A 25,958-nucleotide genomic window follows, 5' to 3' on the forward strand; every position below is an offset into this window, starting at 1 on the left:
ATTAGAGGAAGAGAAGTCAAGTGTCTGGAAAGGGCGGGTAATAGGCTGGCTGGTGGCCTGTGCAGAGGGCTGGTCTCCCAAACACACACCCCTCCCCCCATGCGCCGATCCTGAGAGCTGATAAAGCTGAGAGGCCCACACATATGGCGAGGCTTTCCGCCTGGCCTGCCCACCACAGACCCTCCAGAGGGCTTGGCACACCCCATCCCATTTTAGGGCTCATCTCCCTGCCTGCAGTAGGCAGAGCCCCAGGGTGACCGCCTGCAGGCTAGGACTGCTTTCCAGCCGCCTGGTGACCACAGCAGGCCAAGAGAGTCATCAGGGCACCCCGCCATTCCCAAGAATTCTTCTTTGGTGGCTGCAAAGGCCAGGCGGGGCCCCGCTCCCATGCCTCCCTGGGAGCTGCCTTAGGGGTGACTCCTGGTCAGCGCTCACTTGGGGTTCTGGATCCAAATGTTATTAGCTCATAATCACCTTGTTCGCGGTTGGCTGGGAGGTGTGCGGCGCGTCTGACCCCAGGCAAGGGGAACACAGCCAAGTGCTCTGGCTGCAGTTAAAAGGGTTCACCAGCCTCTCCCTGCAGGTGAAGTGCAGACAGGCTGGGGATTTCAGAGGCGAAGAGGCGGCATCAATCACTGGGAGCCCAGCACCAACTGCTCCCCCATGCAACAAGCCGGCATCACCCAAGCCACTGGAGTGGAGGATGGTGCCCTGTGAGGGCCAGAATAGTGGGGTTCTTCTCACCCTGGGTCAGAGGGGCACAGTTGGGCAGACCAACATCCTCTCAGTCATGGAATGTGGGCAATGCTGGCTACAGAGGCTCAGGCCCCCACCTGTGGAGTGGGGAGTGCCCTCCTCACAGAGCCTGGAGGAGATGCTGTGGGGTTTCTTCTAGAGAGATGTGGGGTATAAAAGAAAGGCTTGCGTTCTGGTCTCTCTTTGGTGACTAAATTATGAGAAATCTCAGAGGCCTTTCAAGGCTCTTACCTTTAGCTTTCTCAACTGTAAGACAGGGATACTGAGCCCCAACTGGGAGCATTAAGCAGTAGACACAGGCAGAAGATGCCTGGACACCATGCATGGCACATGCACAGTACGTGCTCAGTAAGCATCCACGGATGCAATCCACAGTCTTGCCAGGACCTGTCTGGAGGCTGGGGACATGGGTCCTAGAGGAAGACCCAGGACAGCTGGCTTCAAGTGGCTGAAGGGCCAACTTCCCAGAGGGAGAGAGCCTGGACTTCTGTGCCATCTTGGGAGGGAGGACTGAGTCCCGTGACTAGATGCTGCTTTGGGTTCGACTACGTCTGGTTGCAGTGAGGAGCCCAAACTGCTTAATGGTCAGGCAGCATCAATGGGCATCCAAGTTGAGGCCAGTTACAGTGTCTGAGAGCGGCTCTTGTCCTAGGAGGAAGGAGGCTTGCTCATTGATTTTTAAGGTTCCTTCTGTGATGTGTGATCATGAGTTGGGAGGGTGTGCCATGGAGGCGTGGCTCCTCATGCCTGGGGGAGTCCCAACCTGGGATGCCGGGGGGCCCGGGGACACATTGCCTCTGGAGAGGCTTGGCCACAAGGTAGAAGCAGGGTAGACTCCCTCCCACCACAACCCCCACACTCAGTGGACAGGAAGTTGGGGTCCCGTCCTAGACTCTGCTGGGGGAAGGATGCGATCAGCCAGGATGCTCCCTGAGTGGGGCTCTGGGAAGCTAAGCAGGATGTTCAGGGCCCCTCACTCTCCATCCCACCTCGGCTCCACTCCCTGCTGACGTGGCATTGAGGGCTCCAGACAGGGCAGCGGGGCTGGGGATGCAGGCAGGGCAGAAACCAGGAAGCAGCACCTCCCCTGAGCCCTCCCTGCTCCCAGCTCTGCCTGGCCGCACATAGCCTTCTGGTCCTCACTTGTGAGGAAGGGCCTAGCTGTCATCGTTCCCATTGCACAGATGAAGAAACTGAGGCTTGGAGAGAAGCAGATGCTCAGGCCACAGGGCACAGCTGGGACCCGAGCCCAGGCTCAGCCCTCTCCAGGCTGCCTTCTCTCCCAGCCCTCATGCTGCCTGGGAGTCCCCCGCCCCCCTTCCACCTGCCTGACCCCAAACTGTCACTTCCACCTTCTCCCTCCCCTCTTAACTTTCTTGACGTGAATCTTATTAATATTATTTGCCTAATTAACACTTTGGCTGAATGACAGAAAACATGCAAACAGGTTTTGCCAAGGAAACTGATTAAAACTGCAGCCTGTCTAATTAGATGGAGATTCCTTCATTACTTTCCCCATTTTAGACCAGCCTTCTTCCTTCACCATCCTGCTGTCTCTGCCCCGCACCAGCACCCACTTTCCCTCTGAGGCAGCTGATGGCAGAGTGGACCTGCTTTGGTCTGATGCCGGCCAGAGGTCACCACCCTGAGGGACAGGCCGTGCAGGCCTTGGGTCTGGAAGGGCCGAGTGCCCCCCTGGGCTGGATGGCCAGTTGTACCCGAGGTCTGCTTTGAGGCCTAGATGGTTCTTAAAAGTCTTCTCCCCAAAACGCCTGGTTAACAAAGACCCTAAGTACCTTCAATCAGATGCCATGAGCAACAAAACACATGTCTAATGATGACAGGAATAACACCAGATGGATTGGTTGACTAAGTGTTGGACACCTGTCAATGGCCTTCAGAGCGACCCTGCAAATGAAGGGTTTCATCACTTTCAGATGAGGAAACTGAGCTTCAGGAGGGAGCTGATGAACAGAGACTGGGCTTGAACCCCACACAGTCTGGGTCCTCTCTCGTTGAGGTTCCCCTATTTGGTGTCTGGAGAAGCCCCCCACCCCTTTCTTCATTTTCTCTCTTGCTCTATTCCCCAGCCCTCCAGGCAGCAGGAAGGGCTGGCGGGTATGGCCTGGGTGAGCCAGGGCATCCAGCGATATTCTGTGTTGGGGTCAGACTGAGCCTTGGGACTGGCCGGGTGGAAAAGAGCCAAGATGGGGAGGGGGCACTGAGCACTGTGACAAGTGAGGCCAGTCACAAGCTGGGGCTGGGTGTTTGACCTGGGAAAAGCCAGCAGGCATTGGATTCCTGAAGGTGTCCCATGTCAGGTGATTTGCTATAAAAACTAGACCCATGTACACACACAGTGTGATCTCTACACTTTATGGATGAGGAAACAGGCTCAGAGAGGCTTAGGAATGTGGGCAGAGTCACACAGCAAGGAAGTGGCTGTGCTATCTCTAAAGGATATGGGAGCAGACCAGTTCTGGTGACCCTGAGGGCACAGGGGCACAGAAGGAGATGGTGAGAGGGGTGGGATTCAGCTTAGGACAAAAAACAATTCTAAACACTTTGAATGGGAGGCCGAGGATGGCATGAGCTCTTTGTTGGAGTGGTTCAAGCATGGAGTGGATCTGAGCATTGCTGGGGGATGTGAAGGCTGCTCTCCTGACATACCACTCATCCCACTGGTGTTTACACACCCACTGGAGCCAGCTGTGGTGCCAGGCACTGGGGTCTCCAGGTGAACAGGACAGGTGTAATACCTCCCCGTGGAGCTGGCTGGCTAAGCCCATGAGGCTATGGTCTCATCTCCTTTGGCATAGTTTTTCCTTCCCTCTCCCAAGAGTGCCCAGCCCCTTGGGTGCCAGGCCTCCCGACACGGCATGGTGCAGTCTGCCCAACTCCATCTGAATTCCAGGATTCCTGCACTGGGGGCGGGGGGGGGGGAGAGAAGGTGTAGATCAACCTTTAAATGATCATCTGGAGCAATTAACCCCCTAGGAAACTCTGGAGAGAAGCCACCCTGGGCAAAGGCAGTAGGAGAGCAGGTGACCTGGTGTGGCCCTGGGGAGGAGCACATAGGCACAGTTGGTTGGTTCAGAAAGAAGCCCAACTTGGAAACACAGGTCCTAGAGAAGCTTCTCCAGGATTTTGAGATTGGAACCCAGTGTCTGGGAGGTGTGCAAGAAGGGAGCCTCTAAGTCTGGGGCAGTGGCAGGGGACAGCTCAATGCCCTGGAGCGCCTTTTCACCCGCTTCCACCTGCTGTGAAGCCCAGCTCTGCCCTCCATAGTTCCTGGATCTCGGATGCACCTCCCAACCTCTCTGAACCTCTCTTGCATTTGTCTGGGAGATGCAGAAACAATAATGCTTTCACGAGATGGTTGCAAAGATTAAATAACTTCAGGAGAACAAAGCACCTCTTATAATCCCTGGCACGGAGGACAACTCCATTCCAGTGCTGAGTCAAAGTTCAGACGCAGGGCAGCCATGTTTCAAGCCCAGGGCGATGTCTTTATCACCCAGGGTGGGAGGACACGGTCCTTGACCTGCAATGGCTGAAGGCCCTTCCCAGGATCCCTGCTTCCTTCCAGCACTAAGGCGTCCGTCTCCCCACTGCTGGGCCTTCGGGTACCCAGAGTCAGCCTCATCGACGGGCCCCATGACACACCCGCGCTTCCCAAAGCCTCTGCGCGCTTCTGACCAATGGGCACAGGCCCAGCACTTCTGAGGTGGTTCGAGGTCTGTCAGCCAATTTCGCCAGCGAGCCCCAGACTTGCAGGGAGCGGGGATCAGAGGCGGGGAAGACACACCTCATTAGCCAGCCCTAGTGCCGCTGGCTCCGTCACCATGGCAGCCAGCCCTCCCAAGACCAGGTGGTTTTTATTACCGAACTTGGAAAAGTTTACAGCGGCGCCAACAATGAATCTTTATTCTGTTGTTAATAGCGTGTCTCTTATTAGCATGTATCTTTTCCCCTCCTTAATAACCTTTCCATTTCCAAGCCGCATTTATAATTAAGTCATTAATCCCTTCCTGGAATTTGTTTTTCTGAAGCTGCCAACCAGAGGCCCCGTCTGGCGGGCGTGAATGGGGAGGGCAGACGCCCCACCTCGCTGCTCTGGGAATGTCGTTCTAATTATTGGATCCTGACCCAGCAGCGCGCTGATAAGCAGGGGGTTGGAGCCGCCCTATCGTGGAGGAGCTCAAAGCCTGCTTAAGGCCTTTCCTCTACCCCTTCAAGCCTCCCTGCCAAGCAATTAGCCTCACGGCTGCCTCAGACTTGGCAGCCCGGGAGGGGCCAGTCCCCACAGGACTGTGGTGGGGAGGGCCCAGGGGCCAGCAATGCCTTCTGGCTCTGTCCCCACCAGAGGCAGCCCTGGAGGGCCTGGACTCCCCCTTCTCTTTCCCTTCATGCAGGCCCTGGGTTCCAGTCTACATAACGGGGAGCATGGGATTCAGTGTGTTCATCTTGGGCTTCTGTGATGGGCAGACTTGTGTCCCCCCAAAATTCGCATGTCCTAACCCCCAGGATGACCTCAGGATGTGACCATATTGGAAGGTAGGGTCTATCCAAAAATTAAGTTACAACAGATTTGTGAGGACGGGTGCTGATCCACTGTGACTGATGTCCTTATAACAGGAGAGCACGTGATGACACAGGGGGAAGATGGCCATCTACAAGCGAGGAAAGAGACCTCAGAAGCAGCCAACCCTGTCGACACCTCGACCTCACCCTCCAAAGCTGTGGGAAAGCACAGCTCTTAAGTTGAGCCCCCAGCACAGGGCCCTTTGTTATTGGCAGCCGAGGCGGACCAAGATGGCGGCCCACCCCCTGGGACGTGCTCTGGTTCTCCTCCCACTGATGGGCCTTCAAATACTCCAAGGGTCAGGGGAGAGGCATCCAGGCCTCCTGGCTCCCGGTTCCAGGCTGTGCTCAAGAGACAGGGCTTGCCCAACAGTGAAGAGGGGCAGAGAGGTCCTCTCCCACAGCTTCCATGGGCTCCAGCCTCGGGGGTCGGGGGAGGTTGGCTTCTAGAGGCAGGGACTTGGCCATGGCATCCACCCAAGACCTTGAAAGTGAGTCCAGGCCAGGTCCCTGTGCCAGCCTCCTATGGCATGGGGGCCAACATGGAGTCAAGAGCTGGGCATCAGGGTGGGTACAGGTCAGAGTTGGGAAGGGCCTGCCAGCCTTGGAGGTCTGCTGTGCCCAGGCTGGCCTGACATGGGGCAACTAGGCCAGCTTGAGGGTCTAGAGGACAGACACCTGGAGAATTGTGGCCCACATCTTCTTGCTGCCCCTGGACTGTCACCACTCTCCCGCCAGCCCTAAATGACGAATGCCCTTAATCTTATCCCCAAGACCCCTCAGTGTATCTGCATTGCTCTCAGCATGGCTGACCAGCCACCAGTCTGGCCCCTACTTTATCCTCATGTACCCTTCCCCCATCACGCTACGCTTCTCACTCTTCCCATCATAACATGTTCTTTCACACCTCATTTATCTGTCCATCCACCCATCCATCCAAATATCTATTCAGTTTCTGCCATGTGAGTCCTGTTTGAGGCTCTGGTGATACAACACTGAGCCACCGTTCACAGCACCACCTCTCAAAACTCAGTCTTAACGGGGCTCGACACCAATCCCATCAACTGACTTACATCTAAGCTTATAGACCGAGAAGCACCATAAAGGGAAAACTCAAGAGTGGTAAGCCTGTAGAACCATGGGGCTGACCAGGTTGGGGCTGAGACCTGGACCTCAAGTAGGAGCCAACCAGGAGGAAGGAAAGGAAGAGTGTTTTCAAAGGGAACAGCACTGCAAAGTCCCAAGGGCAGGGAGCTGGATGAAGAAACCTCAAGTGACAGGAGCACAGAATGAGGGGGAGAGGGGCAGGGCTGAGGTTAGTTAGAGGCAGGGGTTTGGCGCTGGACCAGGAGCTCTTGAAAGGTCAAGGCTGCATGGATACATCTTGTCCCTAGGACCATACCTGGTTTGAGTGAGGAGCTAATATCTGAGACTGTCACTAGCCATCCTTTGTGTAGGGAGGGCAGCTAGTTCAAGGACTTCTGTTGCACATGACCAGACTCCTATACATTACCCTCCAAGGGGAACTGTCAAGGTCATCTCTCTCCTCTAGGCTTCTGAGTCCTTTTTTCTCCTCTTTCACTGTTAGTATTTGGACAGGTTCTTCTCCAGGAGTTTGGGGTATGGGTCACTCAGGTTTCTACAGCCCAGCCCAAGTCGTCACTTTCTCTGGCTCTGCTCAACTTGTCAGATCACACACAGTCACACAGGCAGGCATGCACACTGCATGCTTCTTGGGGTCCCATGGGGGCATCTGGCTTGTGCTCACAAACCAGAGTCTGCGGTGTTCCAGTGCTGCCCTGGGGTGACTGTGCTCACACCACCTCTGACACTTCCTGGTGCTGAACGAATGCTACAACCAGCCAGCAGTGAGCTGCCAGGCAGGTTCCCATCCAGAGGCGAAGACAAGCCCGTTCTACATTCTACATAATTGCACCTGGTGTCCAGTTACAGTCCTCTCTCCTTAGGGCTTAGTCTGCAGAAGGGTTTATGACGGAATGTGTATGATGCTAAGCCCCCCAGGTCCCGCCCCTCTGGGGCTCGTCTCACACACACACACACACACACAGGGGTGCCTCCCTCCAGCCTTCATATATGCCAGCACATGCTGGGGCACCCCTGGGCAAATTTCCTCACAAGATGACCAAGCAGGCTTAGAATTATCTGGATCCTCACACAGACATGACTCAGGCTCTGGCTTCCCTTTAGTGTACAGGGTCGTTATTTTTTATAGATTACCATAAATGTGCATTCCATTTTGAGTGCTTCCCCCCACTCTACATGGTAATAGGCATGCCTGGGTTCTCAAGGTCCTTGTAAGCATAGTTCCTAACAGCTCCCTGCCAGTCCCATAAATGGGCTTCCTACTTTACCCAAGCACTCCCCCATTGTTGGGTGCGCAGCTAGTTTCCAGGTTATTGCTGTTATAACTGATGTGCATGGAAAGCCACCCTATATTGGTTGCTTAGCATGTGTTTTCTGAAGGACCAGGTCAGGAAGTTTGAAAAGCTTTAGTCCCTGGAGTTCAACTGCCATCCACTGGAATTGCTATAGCGTCTGCCTGGCTGGATTACCTCTCGTTGAGAAGGCCAGGAATGACTCTTGAAGCTCAGGATTTTATAGAGAACTAAAGCTATGGGCCAAGGACTGATTACAGGCCATAGAACCACCCAAGTAGAGTGTTTAACTAAGCATTTAAGCATAAATATGGATCAAAATTAAACTATCGCTACCATGGCTCAAAACTATATTAAGCTATTGCTACCATGGGGATCTTGTATTAATAGCAATCTCTCCTCCTGGGTTGTGTGAGCAGGGAGTATACCCCTTAGCTGGGGCAGGTAAGGCTCAGGCACGGCCCTGGATTGCCCTTTATTGTCTGGAGACGGGGTCCATCCCCTACGTCTCCAAGTTCACCCTGGCCCCAGGTCAGACTGTCTGCACTGTACCAGGCATTGGATACCTGCGCCAGGGCTGGCCTGACAATGGCAGAGGCGTTCATATGCTAAAATGGTGCAAAGTCCCTATATCAAGGGCAGGGTCTTGAACCGCTGCATCTCTGAGGCTTTGCCTATTTTTGCTCCTATTGAAACCTGCTGCCAAAGCTGGAGGAGTGACTCTCCTCCAGTGAGACATTTGTTGCCTCTGGGTGCTGGTATAAAATGGGCCCTTCTCTGCATTCTGGTAGTCGGTGGGGCTCATGGACCTTCTCAGCTTTTCACAGGAAGAGAAAATCTACTCCGTATACTCGATTCCTTCATTCACGCGTAGGCCATTTCCTAGGCTGCCTAAGTAAGTCCACTGCGCTTGCCGCACCTCACACAGAGGCCGTGGTTGACATCTCTTCTTGTGTCCTTGTGTACATGTGAGGGGTGTTTAACTCTTTCACGTCACACCTTCACCATTTATTAAAACTAAGGTGATAACTTCCAGAGTTAACAAGAGCGTTCTTCCCAGGGGCCTACTTGCCTTTTTGAACGGGACAGTTCTTAGGATCATCTTTTAAGAATGAGAAGCAGAGCATCATGGGAAAATGACAGGCAGGGATAAGGGTTTATAGGGGCACATCTCTTCAGGGGCCATCCTTGAAGGCATTGGAAAAAGTAATTTCTTATTTGGTTGGTTATATCAGAGACCACAGCTACTTGTCAAAGACTCAGGGACAGGTGGGGATTTTGTTAGTGACCAAGTCAGACTGGGGTCAGCCTGCCCCTGAGCTCAAGTCCTGGCTCCCTCCGAGCACGGCTGTGTGACTTTGGTAGAAACACCTTCTGGGCTTCAACTTGTCTCATAAGCAGATCTGAGTCAATAGTATTAATACTGAAGAGATTAAATGAGATTCATGTCAAGTGCTTAAGGCAGTGCCTGGCACACAGTGGGGCCTAATCATTGCTGCTATTATAAGCTCATTTTCGAAATTGCCTCCCTCCTGGTGCTCCAGCAGTACTGCACACCATATACAGTCTCGCAACTAACAGATGACGTTCATTCCATTAACCCTTTGAATTCTAACAACAGAGGAAAATTAATTTCCTGCTCATATATCATCCTCATCGCTAAAACGTGAGCAATCCTAACGTCCCCTCCTTACAGGGCTGTGCGAGAATCCCACCAGAAGGCCTGTGTGTTAGAAAATCTTGTAACTGCCACAAGAGCACACAAAGGGAAGCTGTGTGACCATTTGTGCCTTACTTTTGCAAAGCTACATCTGTCCTCCAACTGCTAAGTTCCAGACACACGCTGTGGCCCTTTTGTCCGTAGCCCGGCATGTGAAGGCTACAGGGCAGACGAACACCAGGGTGCACTGTGGCCAAGATCTCAGTTTATTCCTCTGCAATTTTAGGCAAGTTACTAAGTCTGAGACTCAAGCTGCCTCTGCTTTGAAATCACATGGTTCGATCTCAGAGTTGTTAAATCCCAGTGGTATAATTTAGGTAAAATGACCATTTTTCAACTACTAACATCTGTCTCTGTGCTAGACAAGACTGTAGGGCAATAGGAATAGGTGCTGAGCAGAGATGAGCCCTGCCCTCTTGGACTGAAGGCAACAGATATGCACCATGTGTAACTGGGGTACCAGTAACACAAAATTTGACTCCAAACAGCTTTGACAAGCCAGGCAATTTAACATCTTACCATCTCCCAAGATAGGCCTATCCCAGCATTGGCTAATTCATAGCTCCTGTGTATTCAAGACATTCTTTCCACCTTTCAGTTCTACAATCCTTAGCATACTGATGTTTGGCTCCAGCCCCATGCCCTCATGGTTACAAAATGGCTGCTGAGGCTCTGGGTTTAGCATCCTCACATGGCATTGGAAGAGGCCAGGAAGGCAAAGTCCCCCTCCTTGGTGTCCATTTTTGTTTTCTGGACTGAAGAAACCATCTTCAGGCATGCCAGTCAGTACCATTTAGTACTTTCAATGTTGCCCAGTATCAAGTTCCAAAACATGTACACCCTAGAAGAGAACCCTTATGTCTTTTGAGGAAACCTTTCCTAGAATCTCAAAAGATGTGCCCCTCAAGTCTCATCAACCCAAATTGAGTTACATGATTGTTCTTAAAGCAGTCACTGGCAAGGAGAGTGGCATTACACTGGGCCAATCAGAAGTCCCTACAGTTCAGCAGCCCCGGCAGCACAGGACCGTGACCAGGACCATATGATTCCCTGAACAAATAAGTTCATCCGCACAGGGTGGAGAGTACACAGATGCCCAGGGGGGTGCAGCCTTTCCCTTATTAGTGACTGTTGGACGAGTGGGCAGAACACACCCCAACCTTTCCCATTTGCCAAAATGAAAAAACAGTAGGTGCAGCCCATATAGCCCCCCTCCAAGGGAATGCCCAATTAGTTCTCAGCGCCTGGAGTAGGCAACTTTGCAATCAGAACAGCAGTTTCAGAGACAGCAGAGGAACTGGCATCTGGAGCCTGGATGCCTTCCCAGCCTCTCACAAATTCTCCAATTACACCGCTTTTCGGATCTTTTTCACTACCCCAAACCGACTGCTCTCCTAGTCTTTGAAAATGCTACTCAGAAACAGACCATATTATGTGTTGGAGACACCTGTTTGCAATCACATGGCCTTTTATGGATCTATTTGGAAGCCTGTTTTCGGGAGCTACCTAGAAAGCCAGAATGGTACAGCTAACACCTGCATGAAATGTACTCCATGCTGGAGGGTCTGCTTCCCTTTCTTCCTGGTGTCAGAGACTTGTGAGGATGGCAGCACCCTTACCTGTCTGGGGGTGCCTCAGGCACAGGGAACACCCCACATCTTGCACACACCCCCGCTCCCCACCACAGGATGAAGGGCTAACTGGCACCTTCCCTCCTTCCTGGGGTGAGGGCTCAGGGGACAAGGTGGGCCAGAGGTTCCTGTCACAGGCAGGCAGAGGTGATGCCTTGGCAAGCGGGGGTGGTGGTGACTCATCTCCTGTCTCAGAGAGCCAGCCATTCATTCATGGCGCAAACAAGGATGGAGGTCAGAGGTGGCCCAACGCTGGGCTAGGTGCCAGACACTATGCTGCTGCGTGGACCCAGCCTCCTTGGAGCATAAAGTCTATAGAATCAAATAACCTTCCAAATACAATCGCACACCATGGAGATGCCTCATGTTTGCAACACCTGACTGGCCCATTTATGCGGGGGGTGGGGGGTGTGCAGGGAAAAAACCCACCAGCAATTGTAACAGTCTTACTGTTGGACAATGTCACACCAACAGAGCCCAGATGGGGGGGCAGTGGCCATTCACCTTAACTTTGGCCTTTTTACACCCCTTTGAGGCTGCCTCGAAGCAAGTCCAAATGCTCCTCCACTAATTTTGCACATTCATCTCTTGCTAGTCTCTGGCTTGCAGTTTTTTTCACAGCTGGATGGTTGTGTAATAACGTACTTATAATAAAAGGGAAATTGTAGATCTGAGTCAGAGGTCATACTTTCTTAAAGGGCCAGATAGTAACTTTTCCACGCTGCAGGCCCAGGCTGCAGGGTCTCTTTTGCAGCTACTCAGCTCCGCAGTTGTTATCAGGAAAGCAGCCCATCTGTGAATGAACAGGCCTGTTTCCAATAAAGTTTTATTTAGGGACTGAATTTCATGGTTTTCACATGTCACAAAATACCATTCTTTAGTTTTTCCAGCCATTTTAAAACCTAAAAATGCACTCTTAGCTTGAAGGCCACACAAAAACAGATTTTTTGGCCTGTGAGCTACAGCTTGCCCTTCCCCTAGGTAGGTGGTGGGATGTAGGTATTTTATCAACGTCGAGCAATATTAAGATTTCTACAGAAAATGATGAGACATCAGTGGCTTGTTTTTTTTGTTTTGTCTTGGTGTTTTTCTTAATCTGTTTGGCTAGCCACACTGAGGTACCCTCTTGGTTAACTACTCTGTCCACTTTCTCTTTTGCACCTCCTTAAGGAATCTCACCCTGCCCTGACATTACAGGTGTCCTGTATGACATATCACAGAAGTACAGGATACAGAGAGATCTAGGATTTCTGTAAACCAAAAGGATACACCTGTGTGATGAGAGCTTCGATGTGGCTAACTCACCAGGTGCCCGTGGTTACTGACTGTCCCTTCCCAGTGACTGGAGGTACTCTCAGCTTCCTGCCCAGCTCTCCTCATTTGAAGGTCTGTTTCTGGCCATTTCCAAGTCTTCCTGTTTCCCCTCCCCCACCTTTCTCAACATCCTCCCACGGGCCCCTGAGTGGTGACAACAGCCTTCCTGGCTCTAGACAGTGGTCCCACGTTCCACCGAGATTCATTTTAGGGAAGGCCCCGGCTACCCACACAGCTTCGCCACCCCATCGCGTGGATGCTTTATTTAGCTGATGAAGCGTCCGTCTTCACTTTATTCAGGGGCAAGGAAAGAGAAAGAAAAGGGACTTGAGGTGGGAAGAATCACTTCCCAGAAAGCAGCAGGGAGGCCCCCACACCTTCCGCTAGCCTCATGAAACCTTGGAGAAGGCTGGGTTTCCCCACCTGTGCCCACCCCTCCTCCAGGGCATTCTTCGTGCCCTGGACTCTGCTGCAACAGCTGACCCTATTTTTTAGTGCAGTCAGTGAATTTTAGCCTTTAATGCTCTTCTTTCTCAGAGGCAGGAGAGAAGTGGTGCAGCTGGATGGGACATGGGAAAGGAAATGGCTTTGGCAGGCCCGGTCCAAATCCTAGGAGGCAGCCCTGGCTGAAATCGGGGAAAGGGAACCCTGCTCCTGGGGGTTTGTTCTCAGTGTTAGACAATCTTTTTTAAAGGGTAGAACAGGAGGAATTGAGGCACGATTAAGGCAGACCTGGATTCAGCTCCCTGCTCTGCCCTGAAGCTGTGAGACTAACCATTTAAGACTTTAACAGGGGTAAGTCATTTGACAATTTTAAGCTTCAATTTCTTCATCTGTGGAAATGGAGACCAGAAGATTGAACTTAGAGGGGCTTCTGTGAGGGTTTGAGAAGGCATGGCTAAGGACACTGCATATTGTGATGTTAATTTGGGCCTGTCCTCACATGGTTTTTCCAGTCTGACCCAGGTACTCCTTTAGGGACAATAAAAAGGGGTTGCCTTTAGGGATTCTCAAAAGGATTGTCCCGCATAGGGATGGGGTTACAGTGGGTGGGCTGCCAGGTCCCAGAAGTTAGACCCAAAAGGTACAGCCCTGAGCAGCACAAGGAGGCTGGACCCTGGGCAAAGGGCCTCCTGCCCAGCAAAGACCCATGCCCTTCACATAGCTTAGATGCAGAAAGCGCGTGGGAGCCCGAGACTGTAGGTGCTCGCCCTACACAGAATGTGGGGGTGCTCACCATGGGACCTGCCTCAGGCCTGGGCAGAAAACTGAGGTTACCCCAGGGCAAGGGGAGGGCAGGTAAAAGAACTGCTGCAGAATTTCCCACCACCCTGGAATGGCAGACATAAGAGCCAGGTTGAAGGAGACAGAGAGGAGCTCAGTGCTTCTCGCTCATCTGCACAGTGGTCTCAGACTCTGCATTAGCCCAGGTGAGAAGTCGGTGCCAAGAGTGGCACAAAGTCAACTTTAAATGAGAGCTACCCTCAGTTTTCCCCTCTAGAAGTTGGGGAGCATCACAGGGTTGTGGAGAGGATTAGGGACACTATTCCAGCACTTAGAATAGCCTGACACAGAAATAAGTACCGCAGAAGCATTTGCCACCCTGTTTCACCCTAGTTAAACCTAACTTAGGTGGCTTCCTCCTGCACAGGGGAGCCCAAGGGCGTGGGGCTGCCTTGTGCCGAGGGACCTGAAGCACCCTTAAGGTCCACAGGCCTCTTTGGGTGGCTGCCCATGTGTTTGAGAAGCAGAAAGAATTAAGAGCAACTAAGGCTAACTTTAAACAGGCTGGATTTGTCTTCCAAGGTGACCTACAGTTGATTCTTTCGAGTAGAAGGGCAGAGAAAGTTCAGAGCATTTCTCTTTACTAAAGAAAGCTCGTTTTCCCTACAAGCAACTATCCCAGTGGCCGAGATTTAGGCAGGAAAAGGGGGTTTTTTGGAGGCAAAAAAGCCAGGAGACGAGAGGAAGGAGTTCAGAGTGTTACTTAAAGTTCATTTTCCCTACAAGCAGCCAGCCCAATAACCGAGATTTGAGAAGAAAGGGTTTTCTTTCCTTTTGAGGCAAAAAAAAAAAAAAAAAAAAGAGCCTGAAGAGTAAGTCCCAGCTCTGCCTTCCAGAGGGTGAGGGGTATTTATGGTCTTTGGTGTGGGAGGCGTGGAGAACGTGGGGAAAGGTGATTGAAAGTAAGAAAAAGATGAGGTGATTGTAGCTCCGTGCAGGTGTAACTAAGCCCCAAGCTTCTTCACAGAATGCGTATTCAAGAGAAGGTGGTGCGCATGCTTTAGGGGTGGAGTTTTGCGTCCTCTGACGTCAAAAGGTCACGGAGCGGACACTAGCGCATGCCCAGTTGGTGGGTCGGTGGTCCTAACCAATCTTAACAGGGTTGAGCTCCAATTGGACACAGCTGACTCCAAGTTCCTAAAAAACATCTCGGGTGAACATCTTGTTTCAGCTAGGTGTGGCTTGGAAGACACGCAGGGGTTTTGTAGCAACAATTAAAGCAAGCTTGATTAGCGAAGGCAAGTTACAAGTGTAATGGCTCTAATGATGACTCCCCAGGTGTCACAGGCTCCCCGGATGTGGCTTGCAGCTGCAGGGGGTTTTCATGCCTTTGCCACATGGTCCCACCTGTCAATAAACATAGGGAGCAAGTGGTCTGGTTCAGGTGGTGCCATGAGTCAGCATCAGCCAGGACGTGACCTGGGGTGACACGGAGATCTTGGGTGAGCGGGGGACCACCTTGAGTATGGGCAAAGATGCTGAGAAGCTGCAAAAGGCATTTGGGCAACAAGGAGATTCAACTTGAGCAACAAAAACCCTGGAGTGTTTGAACACAGCCAGCATGAAGCCTGGAGGGCAGCAGGTGTGAAAGTGGGGGTCAGGCCTGCTGGGAGGACCGCAAGCAGGGCCAGCCCTGGGGAAACAGTCTTTGCTCTGGGCCAGCTGTACGCTCTGGGCCTCTCCATGGCTCAACTGACCCAGCTGAGTCTGCGTCTCAGAGCCAGCTCTTTCCCAAGCCCCTCCTGGCCAAGGCACCTCTGCAGGGCTCATTGCTGGGCAGTCCTGCTCAGACACTGCATGACTCAGCTTCGATGTGAGATTTCACAGACCAGCAGCATCCCAGATGTAAAAGTAAGGGGAAGTCAGCATAAAGGGCAGGCTGTATCCTTTTCCAAGTAAAGGGCATTTGAAAACAGTTATTCCCATTATCCCATAAAGTAGGTTTTTTTTTAACTCTCTGAACATTTGGAAAGATACAAACCTGAAGTCAGTGTTGACCACCCTTCTCTTGGACCCACAACCAACCTGCCAGCAGGTCGCAACTGCTCTGTCCAGATTGGACCCAAGTTTGGCTGGGTGTTCATTCAGGAAAAAAAAAAAAAAAGCCAAATGCCAAACACAAAATTAGGTATGAGTATTATTTAGAATGAGAAATCACAACACATCACCAATCACATCTGAGAAAGCTGACCAATACCACCAACATGACAAAATTAGGGGAACCCCCCCCGACAACATTTAATAGTTAACTGCCTGACATGCTTTTACGATACTTTTTTTCCTACCTACTCTTCAACCCCCTCTCTACATGTCAACAGTTGTATTACCAGGTTCTGTAGGGAAAATAAAAGGATATTTTTGTCTTCTCTTTGATATTGTCAACTAGATTTTGTCTTTTTATTATTAATCACTTAGAGAAGTTTCTTCTAGCTTCCTAACTCATTGCTGTTAGATCATTTAAATTTTAAGACTGTGGCAAAACTTGGGAAAACCTCTATCCAATTTCCTGCACAGATGAACTGTCAATATATGGGGTGTTCGTAATTGTACACGCAGGATTATCAAGTATATCCCAGACAGGAGAGAACTTCCGTTTTGGCCAGACATGATGAGAAACAGATTCTCCACTTAGATGTGTACACAGCTGATGACAGGCAGTGTTTTCCTTAGACTAGCTGCTGGCTCTATACACGCAAACCTTCTTTTTCCTCCACGATCCAGATCCACAGACAGAATCTGGTTTTATCAAAAAACTGCCTATATTCTTATTTCGCTCTCTTGGCTGCAGGCTGCTGCTAAATCACCTTCATTGCCTAAGTGGGGAACCTGGGTGCCAGGCGGCCTCCTGGAGAGCCTTCTGGCTCATCGGGGCCTGGCAGACCACCTCTTTGAGATGATTACCTTTCAAGACGGGAGGAAAAAAAAAAATCTTCCCTGTGAAATTCTGAGCACAGGAAAGGCTGGGGGAGGGGAGAGTTCACGAAGAGACGATCTTGCCAGGGCCTGCCCGCCAGGATCCTGGCCTGCCTGTGCCCAGAGCAGCACAGCTGGCTCCAGCTGAAAGCAGTCATGATGTGCATCCCAAGACCAGAGACCCCTAACGAGGCAGCCTTGGATCCATAGCCTGATGCAACCCGTCCAAATTTTGGAGATTGATTTCTGAGCTTGCTCTTTTCTCTAAAAAAGGCAATAATAAGGCATTCCCACTTGGGGTGACACATGATTCCATTTCAAATAACTGTGCCTGCCAGATGAGACTGAAATCTCGGGATCCGGGCAGGCCGGAGACCCATTCTGCACACAGGAAATTCTCACGGCAGCTCCTCTACACGTTGCAGGGTGACCGAAATAGAGCAGTGTGTTTCAAATGACATTAAGGGCCGCAAACACGGTAATTAGGGCATTTGTTATACTGCAAGGAGCTTTCCAGAACATGGAAATTACGAACATGGCGATTATGGTTGTGAACTGGGCGAGGGAAATCAAATCCACCTGCCCCCCACCCCAGCCCCCTTCTGCTCACATGAAAAGGCAGAGGGAGGACGGAGGAGGGACGGTGGGGCCTTTCAGGGTCTTTGTGAGGGAGGAGCTGTGGAAAGTTATTAAACACTTTAATAATGCTGAGAGCTGTGGCTTCAGCTCTCGTTTGGGGAGGCTTTGATCAAATCCAGCTTCACGGCGGGGCCCGCTTCCCCGGGGAGGCCTGGGGAGGAAAACCGCAGGCGGGCAGGGTTGGGCCCAGCCTCAGATTTCAAAGCTGTGCTGAGGATGCCTGCTAACTGGCCGGCGGGTCTCCTTTTCTTCCGAATGCCTTGAAGGCAGGACCCGGCGTCTCTTTGCCATTCAGGCTTGTCACCACACTCAGACTGGAAGCAGGTGTGTGTGTGTGTGCGCGCGCGCGCGTGCACACACACATGGCCAAAATCTAATGATGGGTGTAAATTGTGAACTTTGTGTGAAGGCAGGATGGTGTGTGGCATCCTTTCACACTCAAACATGAAAACTAGGCCACAAAACGTGGCCCCAAGCCTCCTGAGGTCAGAGCTGGGAAAACTGGCATCTACTCATGACAGCCACTCTGAGTTCCATGTGCTTAGCCTCTCTGGGCCTTGGTTTACTCACCTGTAACCTTATCTCCTTCCCTTGGGGAAGCCTTCCCACTACTGGGTTGAGATGTCTGTTTAGAAGTTCCCGTTGTGGCTCAGCGGACACTAACTTGATGAGTATCTATGAGGATGTGGGTTTGATCCCTGGCTTCGCTCAGTGGGTTAAGGAGCCAGTGTTGCCATGAGCTGTGGTGTAGGTCGCAGATGCACTCGGATCCCAAGTTGCTATGGCTCTGGTGTAGGCTGGCAGCCATAGCTCTGGTTCAACCCCTAGCCTGGGAACTTCCATATGCCATGGGTGTGGCCCTAAAAAGCAAAAAAAAAAAAAAAAAGCAGCAGCAGCAGCCTGCACTTCCCTTTAATAGTGTCTCATCACTCATGGCCTTCCTTGCATACTGTCATCTCCCAGTCCAGGCAGCCAGCACCCACAGGATCAGCCTTTAGGAGGCTCTCAGTCCATATTGGAGGGAGCCCCTGATCTTTAAAACACATTTCTATTAAACATTCTACTTTAAGCTAGTGTATTTAGAAATTCTGGCTCAACGAATTGATAAAAATAGTAATAATCAAGACATTGATAATCAGCGCGGACACTAAGGCGTCTTCTGTCAGGCCCCGTCCTTGGTATCAGGACTGGAGATGTTTGCAGCGCCCAGAGCAAGAACATGAAGGATGTTCCCAGCCCACAGCCTCGCCCCTTGTCACCACACCCTGGTTGCACCCACATGTGGGAGGCCTCACCGTCACACCTGTGGGTGTTCTTCCTGCGTGGGCTCTCTTCTTCCCAACCAACCGCCCCCCAGGCCACCCCTTGGTCCAGGGTTGCACCCACTGGCAGGGTGGTCAGACCTCAAGGGAGACGGACTCTAGAAAAAAATGTCTCAGGCCCCAGAAACACAGGCAGGACCATTTGGGCAGGGAATATGGGGGTCTCAGCTTCCAAAACATGGTCTGGAAGGAGAGGGCCACCAGCCTGGAGGGGCACGGCCCTTTTGTCCTGTGGCCTCCTGGCCCTTGGGGTGGATCATGGCCAGAGGTGGCTATGGGCTGGCTTCCTGGGTCTAAGGACAGTGCAGACAGGGAAGGATGCCATCTCATGCCACCCCTTCATACAGAAATGGGCTGAGAGCCCAGCACCCTCTGATGGACGACTAACCTGTTGGTTCAGCACGGCCCCCACACAACTTCCCTTCTCCACTTCTCCTTCCCACCCATTCCTGCCTATGCTGCGAGGACAGAGTCCCCATTCCCAACAGCACTGTGGAGCAAGACCCAGGCCCACTTCTTGTCTGGGCACTGAAGATGGAGCTGGGCCAGACGGGAGGCAGGATAATGGACAAAATGCATTTTTTTCCCTTGATGCTGAGCTTAGCTCTGAGCAGTGTTTCGGGAGTGGTAAGGGGGTCAATGCGGGGAAGCACGCCTGATCAAAGGGGTCCTAGCATTTCCGAGCCAAAAGGGGGCAGAGCATCTTCCAGGCAAAGTAGAGCTTCAAGCCAGGCAGGAGAAGCTTCACTCAGACCTGTGTCCCAGCTGATTGCCTTGTCCTTGCCTTCCATGTGGGAGCCTACGATTGTGGAGGTTGTGATGGACCGTTTAAAGTGTCCAGCATTTAACCTGGCACATAGAAGGGGCTCAAAAATGCCAATTGAGTGGAGAAACACATAAATGTGAGTGTAAAGTCTGAGGCCAGCCCCTAGTGCTCTGGATCTTTGGTAAAAAGTGTGTGTCTCCTCCCAGACAGGGGCATATGTTCCAAGCCAGCCTGGCATCCGCACACGAGGGAACCTCGGTCACAACCTAGCTTCCTGTTGTAAAGATAAAAGGCTATTTAAAATATCCCGTAAACTGCCCTTAGGCTCTTGATCAAAGGGCCCTGCGGGGACTGCTGCTTTCAACCTTAGTCCCTTAGAGGGGAGCTCCCCAGGCCGGGCAGCTGATGGAAGGAAGCCGCAGAGCCTCCCTCTGCTGCCTGTGGCGGGCACTGCCCAGCAGGGCTGACATACCTGGCAGCCCTGCCCACCCCCCTTGAGGCTGGTACTGACCTTGGTACATAGTGTGAGTTGACGGACTGTGTAGCTGATTCCACGCCCTGTTTGGATTCCATGGACTCTCGCCTTGTGTCTCAAATGAGCTAGTTGAGGGCTCGTCTGCCCCATGGCCCATCCCAGTGGTGCAGGTCAGGAGGGGAGCACTTCTGAAGGCCAGCATGCTGATGGCACGGAGAGAAGGCATGGTGGGCAGCAAGCTAGGACATGGCACCATTTGGCACAGAAACATTAGCTGCAAACCATAGAACAGTTCTAGACCATTAGGAGAGGCAGGGCCCTTGCAGGCAGGGAAACAGGAAGCTCACAGAAGGGAAACCAGTCTCAGAAACAGAATGAAAGCCAAGACAGCATGTTCTGAGTTAAGAACTGTGGGCAGAGATGCTCCTGGACATACTCTTACCCAGGATGGCTGGTGGCCTGGCTTAGCTTGGGCTGGGGGTCTGCTCCTAGCTGGGTGACTACGCCTCTCTTGGGAGCCCCTCCAAGGCTGCCCCCAAAGGAAGAGCCTGGAGTACATCAGGCAGGAGGGGTGTTTGCTGGGAAGCTTGGAAAGCAACAGTGGCAGGACCCGGGAAGAACTCCCACTGGGGGCTGGGAGGTCTCTTGATGGACTGCAAACTGAATGAAAAGCATCAGCACCCCCCTCCCCACTGTTAGGTTTTATGGGCAAATGATGTGTGGTTTCACCAACCAGCATTTTGAGGACAGTGCGGAGGCTGCTTCCAGGTAGATCCAACACATCCAAGTTAGCCAGGGGTCTTCAAGATAGCTACAATTGTCAGTACTTTGCCTCTTCCAATTATTATTATTATTATTATTATTATTATTATTATTACTATTATTTTGCCTTCTTCTCAGGCAAGTGAGCCATGGATTTTACCCAAGCATACCAAGGCCAAAAAACTACAAAGGCCCTTATGCACCAAGTACCTCCTTTACTATGGACTAACACATCCGGGCCCCTAAGTGCCACTTCTTAGAGCAGGAAAGAAGGCTATTTTAGGAAGATTTCCATATGAAATGGTTAATACTTGTGCTTTTTTAAAAATGCAGTCCTTAAATCAAGACTCTTCAATCGCCTGGAAATAGACTTTTTGGTCAATTTCCTTGCTTTCCAGGCCAGTGGGCACTCACAGTGACTGACTGAGACTTAAAACTAAGGTCAGGTGAAGCAGCATGAATCTCCCCTTTGTTCTTTTCATATTCTTTTCATCAGGCCAAGAGTTACCAGCAAAAGATACCAGACAGGGAGCTGAGCAGATCTGGAAACCAGTGTCAGCCCTGCTACTAAGAGCTAGGGGACTTCACGGAAGTAACTTCAACAACCTAGCCTTTAGTTGCCACACCTGCAAACAGGGTTGAACAAACCCTGGGCAGCCTGAGAGTGGGATGGATGGAAATAACTTACAGTCAGCTCTGGGCCTGCTCAGGGAATTAAATGAGATACAGTGGGTGTGCAAAGCACCGGAAGGCCTGCTATAGGGGAGGTACCAGTGAGGTTGTGAATGGGAAGGTGGGGGAGGAAGAGGAAGGGCCGGCTGCATCCCTGTGGTAAGCCAGCATCCCAGCTCCGACTGGACTGCCAGCTGCTGCCTGGAAACCCACCACTAAAGCCTCCTCCTTTGAGCCTGAAGCATTGATCCCAATTGAGATGCTAAATATCTCCAAGGGTTCTCCTTTTGAATTTTCCTTTTTTTTTTTTTTTTTTTTTTTGCCATTTCTTGGGCCGCTCCTGCGGCATACGGAGGTTCCCAGGCTAGGGGTCGAATCGGAGCTGCAGCCACCAGCCTACGCCAGAGCCACAGCAATGCAAGATCCGAGCCACGTCTGCAACCTACACCACAGCTCACACGCAACGCCAGATTGTTAACCCACTGAGCAAGAGCAGGGATTGAACCCGCAACCTCATGGTTCCTAGTCGGATTCGTTAACCACTGCGCCACGACGGGAACTCCTGAATTTTTCTTTACTGGTCTGTCACTAACCCCATAGAGTGAATGAGGGATCTGACAGCTACGTTTCGTGGCCTGTGGACAGAGGAGATGGCTTATCACCTCAACACACCCATTTCTCTGACCCTTTCTGCATCACTCCCTGTGGGGTCTCTGCTTTAGTCAGATGCTCTTCTCACCCCCACCTGCATCCCCCCACACCCATCCCAGCTGCCACGCTCCTGGCTTTGTCCTTCTTCCTGCCTGGGATGCCTTCCTTGCTCCTCTCTGCCTCATCCTCCAAGGCCCAGCTCAAATCCCACCTCATCCAGCTCACACTGCTTTCTCTTTCCTCTCCTCCTCCAGGATAGCCTATGTGTGGCACACTTTAGCTGCTAACAAAGGATGGAAGTGTGTGCTGGGATGTTGATTCTGGGGAAGGCTTGCACGTGGATGGGACTCCCTGGTTTCACAGGCAGTACATGTGATGGAGAGAGTGTAGCGTGGACAGGAGAATGTGGTCCCTGGTGTGGAGTAGATGTGGGCTCACATCTCTATTCAACCACCATGGGACTGTGAGCATGTGTCCCCATCACGGAGCCTCAGTTTCCTTCTCTGTAGAATGAAGGAATCAGTGTGAAGAATAGTGCAATGATGTATGTAGAGGTCCTGGTAGGGACTAGGGTCCCAGAAATATTAGCTGCATCCTTTGTCTTGTTCTTCCCTTTTCCCATTCATTTTCTAGTAACTCTATGAGGTAGCCGAAGTGCTATCACCCCATTGGACAGGTGGGTGAACTGAGGCCCAGGTACGTAAGGAGGCTCGTTCAAGGTCACATGGCAGCAGGGGCCATGCTGGTCCCTGGATCGCCTGACTCCCAGGCTGATGCCTTAGGCGGCCCCTGCCCGGCTCTTGCTCTCACTTGGGAGGAGCTGCCTGGGGCAAATCAGCCAGCTCAGAGGGGCTGTGGTGACAAGAGAGGAGAAGCAGCTGGAAAGGTATATAAATCCATAGCCCAGAAGAGAAGGATTTTCTCTGGGAATTAATTAAACTATGACTGTCATTTCCAGCTGGCATTCTATTTAGCAGCATTTTCTAACAAGGTTCTCTGGCTCCCACGGTTTTTGTGGAGGGGAGTTTATCTTGGTTTCTTTCAGCAGTTCAGCTGAACTGATGGTGAAGTGGGCAGCTGGCACCTCAGAGGGGTGGGAGCTCCGGTCAGAATAGGGTCCGCAATGGAAGGGCCTGTGCTCCTTCTATTACAGGAGAGGAACCTGAGGCTGGAAGGGAACTCCTGGAGGCTGCTTGGCAAGAGTCACACAGCCCTGCTGAGATGCACCCTGAGCTCTGTATGGTCAGCTCAGGCCTCTGAAAATTGTTCTGGAAGTTACTATCCTGCTCATCTGAGCCCTTCCACTGGCAGCAGGTTTCTTACCTAATCCACCTGTGCTGAGGCCACAGCAAATACCCTCAGGTAGAGCTTTTGCAGCCTCCCCCCCACCCCGCTGCAGTGTCTCTGGGGGCTGCAGGGGTGAAGGGCTGCACATACATTGTCAGCAGGCTCATCTTCCCCTTGAGAGCAGCACAGAGTGTCCCAAATCACACGGCACCCCTTTCCCGACTCAGTGTGAACTAAAAGCTGATTTATTCCAGAGATGGAGCAAGATGGAGCATGGGCCAGAAGTGGGGAAGGGAGCACGGGCATCTCACAGCCATCCTGGCATGAGGAATCGAACCAACTCCTGTTCACCGTGTACCGCAGATTCCCTCTTCAACCAGAGCATCCATTCAAAAGTCACCTGGACCAAATGGATGAAGGAGACAGATGTTTTCGAACCTCAACAAAAGATTAGCCAATGGAGTTCTTTAAAGGATGCCTGCCTGAGTGCATGTATGAAATAATGCTCACTTTACAAGAGACCAGTCTGCCCACAGTGTTTCCAGGCAAAGTCACTGCATAAAGCAAGTTACCTCATGTTTATCTGCACCTAATTCCCAGCCCAAACACACTTGACTATTTTGGTCTAGACCACATTTGATCATTGCAAACAGCCACCAAATCCCTCTCCTCTCCTATTTACGGATCGAGGCAGCTGCTCTATTTGCATGCCCTGCTCCTTAGTATAAACAGGACTCTGATTTCCTAACTTTCTTTGGGGAATTCCTCCTAGGCGCCCATGTTTATTTATGAAGCCAGTTTGGAAGCACAGCAGACATGACTAAGTTCTGGGCTTTAGCTGTGGTTAGCTGCGGGGAGCTGGCATTACCTGGATGAAAAAGGAGGTAAAGGTGAGGTGGCGGGGGCCCCACCCACAGGAAGGGATCAGGTTTTCCTTGACAATCATCCTGGGATTACCCATCACCTTTCTTTGGTTACTTCATTTTGCTTTGGCCACCAGGAGGTTCAGAGGTAAATCAGATCTTATTCCGGGCTCCTGAAGAGTTCTTCCTTCCAATTCTCTAACTGGCCCGGGAAACCTCCTTTTGGTTTTACTTTTGGCTATCTTAAAACCATAAACTGCCTCAGATACTTTCAGGAAGTAGGTGTGGTGTAAGTCTCAAGCAAACACACCCCAAGTACACCAAAGGCTTCCTCCTGCCTCCATTAAAATGGCACTCTCTGTGTATCTTTTGCTGGAGGATTTTCTCTGTATTAGCTGATAAAATAACCCGTAGCAATGTTGAGACTGAGAGGGCTGGAGCTGAACTGGACCACACAGGTCTCAGCAAAAGGAAGGCATTATCATTACTAACTACCCCACGTCCTTTCCTGATACTTACAAACCAGGAACACCAACACCCAGGAGAATAGGAAAAGGCTTTTTCAGAACCCGCATCTCCCAGCCCTCCCAGCCTGCTGCTCCTTGCAACCTGCCTGCTGTGTCTTTGAGGCCATGCCAGCCAGCTAACAGAGGCCTTCCCAAGACACCATCCCACACCATAGAGGAGGTTCTACTGGTGGGAATGGCAACAGGAAATCTGAGATTTTAGTGGCCCTGTCTACTGTCAGATTCCAAACTCAGAGGAAAGCCTCCACAGTGGTACCTGGACATCTCACACTAGTTCTGGGTTGTGATGGGCAGGGCAGGCTGAGAGAGAAGAGGCCCAGGCATTTAACCCAGCAGGAAAAGTCAGCAGCATCTAAAGGTCAGGTAAGGTCAAGGGTCAAGCCCAAAGAGGACAATCATGTCTTCCAAGGTTGAGACATCTGGACTTACCTTCTACATGAGGCTCAGCTTTAACCCGGCCCCATCTTGGCCACATGTCTGTCCAGCCCCACCTTGAACATCTCCATGGATGAAGATTCATTACAACCAAAGGGTCCTGAGTTAGTAAGATAGGGAGGAACGGACAGGTGCTGAATGACCTGGGCTTCAGGGTCCCAGAGGTCAAAGAGATGTGATGAGGTAGCACATGGCTGATGTATAATTCTAGGATGGAGGCAGCTCCTTGGCTGATCTTATGGAACTTGTAGATCCCATAGGAACTGGCAGGAGCTGGAAGGACACCCAGAAGCAGGTGAACGGTCCCTCCGACATGGGTAGCCATGGCTACTTGGTCACCTCCCTGGGAGTGAGTCCACTGTGCGATGTCTGGCCTCCCTCAAGAGATGAGAGTGTCATGCTGATGGCTGTAGCCACGAAGAGCCAAGAAAGGCTGGAAAAGAAGGCTGCGCTCTCTCCAGGACATCTTCTCTGGGAGCGATGAATCTGGAGTGAGGTTGAGGCGATGCCTTGATTTGTACTGTTTGCTGATTCCCATGGTGTAAAGACACCCACCGTGGTCCATCTACATGGCCAGTCTGCCTGTGTGAGGTCACTGACTCAGGGTTGGGAGAGGTACTAACAACCATCTTATAAGCTGGCCTCGCATCACGGGGGGAGCGTGACCTGGTCTTCGCTGCTGCTCTGATTCTAACCTGCCCTACAACTCCAAGCCTTCGTTTCCTCATCTGTGCAACAGAGCGATGAACCCCTGTCTTCAGGTGCCCCACAGGGGTCATCAGGAAGAGAGTGAGTGAAAGGGCTTTGCTATTTTTTAGCAAGCTCTCTGGGGAAAAAAAAATAATAAAAGAGCTTTAAAGTGTTATCGTGTTTGATCTTGTGAGGTAAAAAAAGAGAAAATGCGCCATGCGCAGGACTAATGTGACAGGACACAGAGGCCTGAGTTTTGAATCCAAAACCT

General features: G+C 51.6%; 1 long non-coding RNA gene across 1 annotated transcript; it reads left to right on the top strand.

Moving 5' to 3' along the window:
* On the top strand, positions 3,714–25,860 carry LOC110261987. Its single transcript, XR_002346464.1, has 2 exons — positions 3,714–13,196; positions 23,427–25,860. It is a non-coding gene; the product is annotated as an uncharacterized LOC110261987 (long non-coding RNA).

The sequence above is a fragment of the Sus scrofa genome, chromosome 1, assembly GCF_000003025.6.
Source record: "Sus scrofa isolate TJ Tabasco breed Duroc chromosome 1, Sscrofa11.1, whole genome shotgun sequence".
Taxonomy (NCBI): domain Eukaryota; kingdom Metazoa; phylum Chordata; class Mammalia; order Artiodactyla; family Suidae; genus Sus; species Sus scrofa.